The following is an 8,846-nucleotide window of genomic DNA, read 5'->3' on the forward strand; positions in this document are numbered from 1 at the left end:
CAGGATATAATCATTGGACTGTCGTTAAAAACATCCTCAAATATCTTCAGAGAACGAGGAATTATATGCTCGTGTATGGTGCTCAGGATCTGATCTTTATTGGATACACTGATTCTAACTTCTTAACCGATATAGATTAAAGGAAATAAATCTGGGGTTAGTATTCACTCTAAATGGAGGAGCAGTAGTGTGGGGAAGTATCAAGCAAAGTTGTATTGCTGACTCCACAATGGAAGTTAAGTATGTAACTACAAGTGAAGTAGCCAAAGAAGCAGTATGGCTCAGAAAGTTCCTGACTGATTTGGAAGTGGTTCCAAATATGCACCTACCACTCACCCTGTATTGTGATAACAATGGAGCGGTTGCAAACTCAAAGGAACCTAGAAGCCATAAACGTGGAAAGCATATCAAGCGGAAATAGCATCTCATTAGAGAGATTATACACAGAGGAGACGTGATCGTCAAGCAGATAGCCTCAAACAAGACAACTTAGCTGATCCATTTACGAAGGCTCTCTCAGCTAAAGTGTTCAAGGGTCACCTAGTAGGACTAGGACTACGAGATAGTTATAACTAGGGCAAGTGGGAGAATTTATGAGTATCTGATGCCCTATTTTATTGTATGTATACTTTTGTTTTTATTCTCTCATTATACTCAACATTGTATATATTTATCCACTGGAGTTTTAGTCTAAGTGGGAGTATTGTTGGGTTGTATGTCCTAAAACTCGCAGTTTATAAAGTTAAACATGTTCTATTATTAATAAAGATGTTATTTAACATTACTTCAATAAAGTTGTTATTGAATCTACAAATTGCACTTATAAAGTCTAAATCTAATAAACTAAGATCCATGGCTATTATATGAATACTTGAACTTTATGTGGAGACATAAAAATGGATCAAGTTTGAGTAAATAGCCAAAATATTCTATAGTATACGAATTAGGTTGGGTACCTTATCCTGGTAACACTATCGGATGCGGCCCACTCTGTAGTTGTTACAATTTGTTTTAAAGTTACTACAAACGAAGTGATTCTAATTCGTTTATATATTGACATGAGAAGTGGGGGCGTCTTATGCAATGAGTTTGCATAAGATCAGACCAAGAAATTAGTCACTCTTACTTTATAATGTTGTTACTGTTTAAGACTGACTATTTTGCTTAGATGACCTAGGTAACTCGATCTTAATCCTGAGCTAACTATGAACTCTTGTTAATTCGGGATTATCCTTATATTTGCATAGGTGAGAGTTGGCTCAATAGCGCCGGCTCAATAAGTCTCCCATTTCAGAGGTAAGACCGGGTAGATAGCTGGGGATATAGAGTTCAAAAAGAAATTCACGCCTACCCGATTTAGGGATAGGAGAAAGGTTGTTCTCTTAAGTACTGAATTCAGGTCTTGAATAAGGGCCCAACCCTCTCATTCGCCCGAATGGGATCCAGTTTAGTGATTGAATCATAAACCAATTATTCATTAGAGGATCAGTGGAACTTAAGGAGCAAGATGTTATATCGGGGGTAAAACAGCATATTGACCCAACCGTTATTACAAACAACCTATGAAGGATCGACTTATTGATTATGGTTAAACAAGTGGGTACAAATATATCTACAGTGAGGAGAATGCAACTATCAAGCTATAGTGGTGTGGCTTGATAGTTAACGGATACTGATAGAGTTTTAGCCAATTAATCTTAAGTCGTTGGAGCTCATGATCTGTAGGTCCATAAGGTCCCTCTACTAGCTCATAAAACATAAACACCTTGAATTAATGAATTGAGTCAATTTGGAATGATATCAATTTAAATTGTACAAATTGTATTTAAATTTGAAAATGTTCAAATTGAATTTAGGGTTTGAATTTGAATAAGCTCAAATTCAAAAATTAGGATTTGCATAAATATATTCGATATAATTATTTAACGTTTAATTTATCGAAATTAAATGAAATTGGAGAGTTGATAATATTTAAATATTGATTTGAATATTAATATGAATACAATTCATGTTTAAAATTAGATGTGTGATTAATTTAATATTTGCCATTTAATTAAAAATCAAATTAATTTTTAATTTCAAATCAATTTGAGAATTTGGTTTTTTGAAAATTTTGGATTTAATTAATTGTGAATTAATTAAATTAAGTTTTAGTTAATTTTAGAATTAATTAAAGTAATTGAATTGGAAATTCATTTTTGGTGGGATCTTCCCACATTTAGAGAAGTGGCAGTTGTTCCTTCTCTATACACACACATTTCCCACTTAAATCATGCAATTATAGCTGGCATAATCTTTGTTCAGTGGTGCTTGCATGAAGAAAGTTCATAAAACTCTTCAATTTCAGAGTTTGGAGGAGATTTTGACGGAAAGATTGTTTTCTGCTGAAGAACATTATCTTACCCAGAAACCTTCTGATATCCTTCACTAGATTCACTTCAATTTAGAGTTCCACCACTCAAATTCAAGGTTGAGAATAGTAGAGAAGATCTCTTGGTGGTTCCCTGAAGAATTGGAGTTAAAATCATGTGAAGAACAGCTTGGAATTAGGAGAATTCATCAAAGGTATGTTCTTGAGAAACCCTCTTCTTAAATTTCTATTTAAGCATGCTTTTAGAACTCAAATTAAATGTAATTAGAGTGTTTGTTGATTCTGTTTACTTTTGTTGCTTGTTTGTTCATCCTATCACTTTTATGCAGTAAACCATGACATGTTTGGGACTTGATTGTCTCCTTTTCCTGCACAAAATGTTCTTTAGACTTTCCAATGTTCATTTAAATATGACTGAGGACCAGTCATAAATAGACTTTGGTGTCATCGACGATCCCAAGTTTCTTCAAATCGAATTAGGTTTTCTTGTCTTTTCCCATCATCACCATTTCTATGTATAATATCAATGCAACCTTCACGCCATCTTCGTCGTTCGCAAATTTGAACTTTTCAAATGTAGACTCAACATACTTGTAGAGAATTGGTTTTTTGTCGACCTTCAGTACAAGGATGAGATGTTATAGCCTTCCACTACTGGTATCCCTTTCAAATCTTTCCTCAATCAGCCACAACCCAGCAACCAAATTAAAATCATCTTATGTGAATGTTACCTTCTTCCCCATAATGTTGAAGCTTAGACGTCTGGATTCTCATTGGTGGCCTTTTTTAAAAGAAAATGGTGCACAAGCTGGCCATTGAATACAAAGTCGACATCCAATAGTGGACCAAAGCATGTTTTCCTAAACATGCCCATTTGTGTTTTAGTTAGCTTTTTTTCTATCAATGCATCCGCCTTACCAATGTGGACTAAGCAAGATACGATAGCAGGAAATATTTCGCAATTAAGACTGAATTTTCCATCTTAAGTCTAACAAACATGTACGATCGGGTATTAAAAGCTATGTGATCGGGTATTAAAAGTTATAAGTTCAAATATTATAAGATCGAGTATTAAAATCTATACGATCTGGTATTAAAAGTTATACAATCGAACCTATGAGATTTAGTATTAAAAATGCACGACTGTTTACTTGATAATTGGCGATCTATATACATGTACTAAACGAACCCTAACCCACATACTGAACGATTGTACACCTTTTGCTATGGCTAAAAAATTAGACAACGACAAGCAAAAGTAACATACCTTTCAGATTACTGGAATGGTGGAGACAGGGTTGAAATGAAGGTGAAAGTGGATCGAAACGCTTGGAGACGATGAGAGAAAAATCGAGAAAAAACTTCGTGTGGGAAGGAATGTGAAGGATCATTTATTTTGTAAGAGGCTCGCTCGTAAAGTGGGTTCCCAACGAGGATATTTGAAGAATTTCACATGGTAAAAAGGTCACAAGTAAGTAATAATTTTCCTTATAAATAACTCATTATCCATTAATTTCAAATTTTCAATCGTTATTCCTCTCTGTGTTCTCACGATAACTACTTCATTTCTTGAGAACTCGTCTTTTCCTCCAACCGGAATCCTTCCTATCAAACAATGAAGTCTCTTTTGATGGATCAAGTGAAGCCAGGGTTGGGAAGAAAGAAACTTGGTATTCAATATGAGCAAATGGGAAGAAAGAGTCCATCAAGATTGAGGGTCTTCGAAGGATTTGGTTTGAAAAAATTTGAAAATTTGAAGAGTGATAAAGATTCCAGCAAGAATGTGTCTTGCTTCGGTGGGTGTCTGGGTATTTGTTTCAAGAGCTTTATATGCTGATATAACATTTAAAATTTGGATCCAGGTGAACTTAATTTTCTTATTTCTCACATTTTTAATTATCGTATTTTTTACATTATCATGATATCATTCTTGGTAGACTTCTTAATCATGGAAACAACCGATTCGCAAGTGAAGCCCATCTAAAGATGTACGTTATTCACAAGCACCAGGGAACTTCATCATTTAGAATATCATGACCTTCTAGAGGTTGCTGATGTTCCTCGTCCCCATCGACCTATTAGGGTCGTTCGGGCCAACATCATTCGTTAGCATCCTTATCATGACAATGGAAATATTCGTCACGCTAATAGACGACGTGCAAATAGGTGGCCTCCACGAAACAATCATCCTTACTTTTGTCGATGTGTAATGGCCCGACTTTTCAAGGACTCTATTAGGATCATTATCTCATGAATGCATATTTAAAATGGTAACAATATGCCTATAGTGCATAACTTCATTTAAAACAAAGATGATAGCCTCGAAGCTACTTATAAAATGAGTAATTAAATCAAACCAAGATCTATTACTCAGGGTCTCCTAAAAACATTCGTTAAAAAAGAAAAGAAAAAAAGAAAAACAATAAATTCAAAATTCAAAATAATTGTTTTAACATTCAAGATCTAGCTTAAAACTTTAAAAAAATAGAAGACATGAAAACTGAGCAGAAGCATTGGAAACAAGCTCCAATGGCACAGCTCACGGATTCCTCCTATCGTTCACCAGCTTATTTTTGCCCTTACCTGAAAATATAACATAAGAAATTGTGAGTATAAAACTCAGTATGTAACCTCACTACTAAGGTCAAGTTGTGCATTTATGTCCAATAAATGCACACATGCAAGTGGGGCACACAAATTTTTAACCACTCTTAGGTGGTCATCTAGTAAACGGTTTAGCCCGTGCTAACACAGAGCTGTATTATGGTGTGAATCCGTCGGTCCACAGAGCTGTAACATAATAGTTATGAACCCATCGATTCATGGAGTTGTAATATAGTTGTGAACTTGTCGGTTTACGGAGCTGTAATATAGTTGTGAACTCGTCAGATCACGGAGTTATGATGTAGTTGTAGACCCCTCGTTTCACGGAGGTATAATATAATGGTGTTAGGAGGGTAACCGACACTTTCATAACATGGAATTTATCATAGCATAAAAAAAATATTCACAATATAAAAACATAGTACATATCTTAGGACCTCACACATATTCATATCAATCACAAACAAATGACATCATGCTCCTAAAATTTGCTTTATTAACATAACATATCATGCTCCTCGATATGATTTGTAAAAATCAAACATTGTCAAATTATCTATGTTTCCTGGTTCAGAGGCAGGTCCAGTAGTAAGATTAGTTATCTCAGTGTCACGCCCAATTACTCTTCAAGCAAATTTATCCTCTCTTTACCTAAAAAGTCTTTAAATTAGGCCTAGAACTAAAACCAATTTAATCACGTATTTTGGGACAAATTACGTAATTAACTTTAAAAGTTTCAAATAAATTCTTATCTAAAATATGGCTTGAACCAACACCACTTCAATCTTCAATTGGGAACTCCACATTAAACATAGACCACATTAAGGATTTTACCCTAAATTCACAGCAATCACAGTCAATCTAGTTACTCTTGAAAACTTTTATCATCCTAAGTACTTACCAATACCAAGATCTTATCCAAAACCAACAGATCGGCGACGGGCGACCACGTCTGGCCGTCAGAGGAGTGGCGCGACGATGGCTAGAAACCCTATTTTATCTCACAATTCACTTAATTTGGATTTTGGAATCAATTTTGCAAACAATAAATAATCATTTATTTATAGTCCACATAAACTTTACCATCAAGCAAATTGAATGGCTCCAAATTGTCCTTAATCAATTTAAAGGATCAGAAAATCACAAATTAGTCTTGAACAAAGTTAAAGATCTAATTGCCATAATTTAATCTTGGACAAAATGTAAGATCAGACGACCACAAATTGCTTCCAAAGAAGTTCCTTGAATAATTTTGAAGTCCCTATTATTTACCCATTTTTCTATCTATATTAAGATTTTGGTCTTGACTCTTTATGTTGGGAAGAGCCTTGGGTTGAGTCATCCTTGAGCATGACCAACTAATTGACCCAGTAAGTAGTCGGTCACATGAGCTCAACCCTAGGTCTTGGAGAACCAAAGAGTTGCCTATCAGGACATGATTGCTTAAGCATGGTAGTATGCACTGACCATGGTTCGCTGAGCTACATTCAAATCTAGTGTGCTCTATCGAGGTCAATGGCCAAGTGTGGTGGATCGAGGCATGACAAACCAGAGTGTGGTCGGGCTAGGCCATATTGCACACCCCAAACATGGTGTTTTGTAGCCCAATGGCATGGTCCCAACAAACCCATGTTTAAACCCTGATATTAAAATTTAAAATATTACTATGAAATTAAAGCCCTGATATTATTATATATTATAAAAGTCTAAACTTCATAGTTTCAAAACAAAATAATAATAAAATCTAAATTTCTTACGATAAAGTTGCCTACAACAAGTCAGCAATTAGGTTGGTTGATTCAAGGCCGGCCCAAATATTTTGGCCCACACGTCTCTTCAAATATGGGTCGGGTTAAACCCATATTTGAAACCTTATTATAGCTCTAATATTGAATTGTTATATCCGTAATAATGCCCTTAGTTCCCTTTAATCTCTTTTTTTTTAGAAAAAAATTTCTCTTACATGTGAATATAAAATTTTCAATTATATATTAATAAAAATAATTTAGAGCATTTCATATATCATGATTACTAATTCAGACGACTTGCTTTTTTATAAAAATATGAAATTACCGTATAGTAATTTGATATTTTCGTATTTTACTAAAGATTAATTTTTAAAATTTTATATTGGTTTTACAATAGGTTGGTTGTATTTTCATGTTTATGTCTAAATGGTATCTGAACGCTAAAAGATTTGATTTCTGAACTTTCAATTTTATGTATTTCAAGATTTAAACTTTAAAAATATTTAATAGACCCCTAAATTTTTTTATTTTTTATTTCATTAGTTCGTGAAAAAATGTTTGATAAGTTAAGGAACTATTAGTCTGAAAGACCTCTTGGACACCATTTTTTTTCTTTCTTTGCAAATGTATTAGATTATAATAAAGAAAACTAGACTTCATAGTATGAAGTCATCAAGGTATGAACAAACCACAAATGGAAGTGCTAAAAGACAAGGCACTCTCACCCTAACTTAATAACATATCCCAAGGGGGAAAACTACTATAAATCCTACCAACACAAGTCTCATGTGATTTCGAACGATAAAAGAAAATATTAGGCTACACAACCAGGTGACGGCACACAGGTAGCTCATGGACACAAAGGTTATGTGACATCCTAATTTTTTTTAGATAATTTAAATTTATTTATCTTAAAATGTTTGGGAGTTATTTTGAATTTTGAAGTTAAATTGAATTATTGTGTAGAGATAATTCAGTTTTAAAATTTATTGAATTATTGTGCAGGGATAATTCTGTGTGTGTGAAAAAGAAAAAGTAGAGTGATTCCATTTCTTCTTCGTGGAACACGTGCAACCCCCCCCCCCCCTGAGTTTTCTCGTCACACACCAGCCGCTGAAGCCCTAGTCACGCTGCTAACATCCCTCACCATTGATCGGAGTTCGCAGCCCAGCTGCTAACTTCTTCAGTCGTGCTTCGTCGTTCGTCTGCATGTCAGCCAATCGTCTAACGAGTCGAGTCCGCCGCTGCCAGATTTGAAGTCGCCCGTCTCCCATCTTAGTCGTTCGCTTGCTCTGTCTTTCACAGAACTATTCAGTGTCTTTTTTTTTTTTTTTACAGGAGGAAGAAGAAGAATATCAGGAACCTCAACCTCCCACTTACGTGATGTGGAGAGAATTAAGGGAAGGGAAGTTATTTCCCTCCCTTTAATTTGATTTTAATAAATCATAAACTTATATATATATATATATATGTAGTTTTTATATTGCATCAAATACAATATAATCTATAATTTTAATTCTCTCTCACAAATGGCTTTTAATATAAATCACATTTACATTAAATTCAACTATATGAATTCAATTCATATAATTAATATTTGAATCATATTCAAATATATCCTCTCTCATAAATACTTAATACAATGTATCAAATACATTATAGTAATTATATCATATATAATTAAATTAATTAATTATATCACATATAATTAATTCTCTCAAATAATTTGAATAATCCAAATTAATCTAAAAACTAATTCTCATTTATTCCCGTTGAGCTACCGAGAGGACCTCATAGACTTATAGCTTGAAGCTCTAACAGTACGTGAATAATTAATTAAACTCTTTAATTAAATTATTCACCATCCATTAACTGTCAGGCACTCTACTAAAGACCGATAGCTGCACTCTTCGCACTACAGATATATTTTTGTGTCCATTGGATATAACTAATCAAGAGTACAATGACCTTTCACAGATTGCTCGTAAGTACAGCTAGGCCAAAATTATCATTTTGCCCCTGTAGTTACATCTAACTTCTTAAGTACCACTGATCTCTCTAGTGAAGAATAAATCATAGTCCAATTATGACTAAACCCCTCTCAGGCCAAGAAAGGGTGTGGC

This window comes from Benincasa hispida, unplaced genomic scaffold (genome assembly GCF_027475165.1).
Source record: "Benincasa hispida cultivar pf3 unplaced genomic scaffold, pf3_genome.v1.1 HicScf1848, whole genome shotgun sequence".
Classification (NCBI taxonomy): Eukaryota; Viridiplantae; Streptophyta; class Magnoliopsida; order Cucurbitales; family Cucurbitaceae; genus Benincasa; species Benincasa hispida.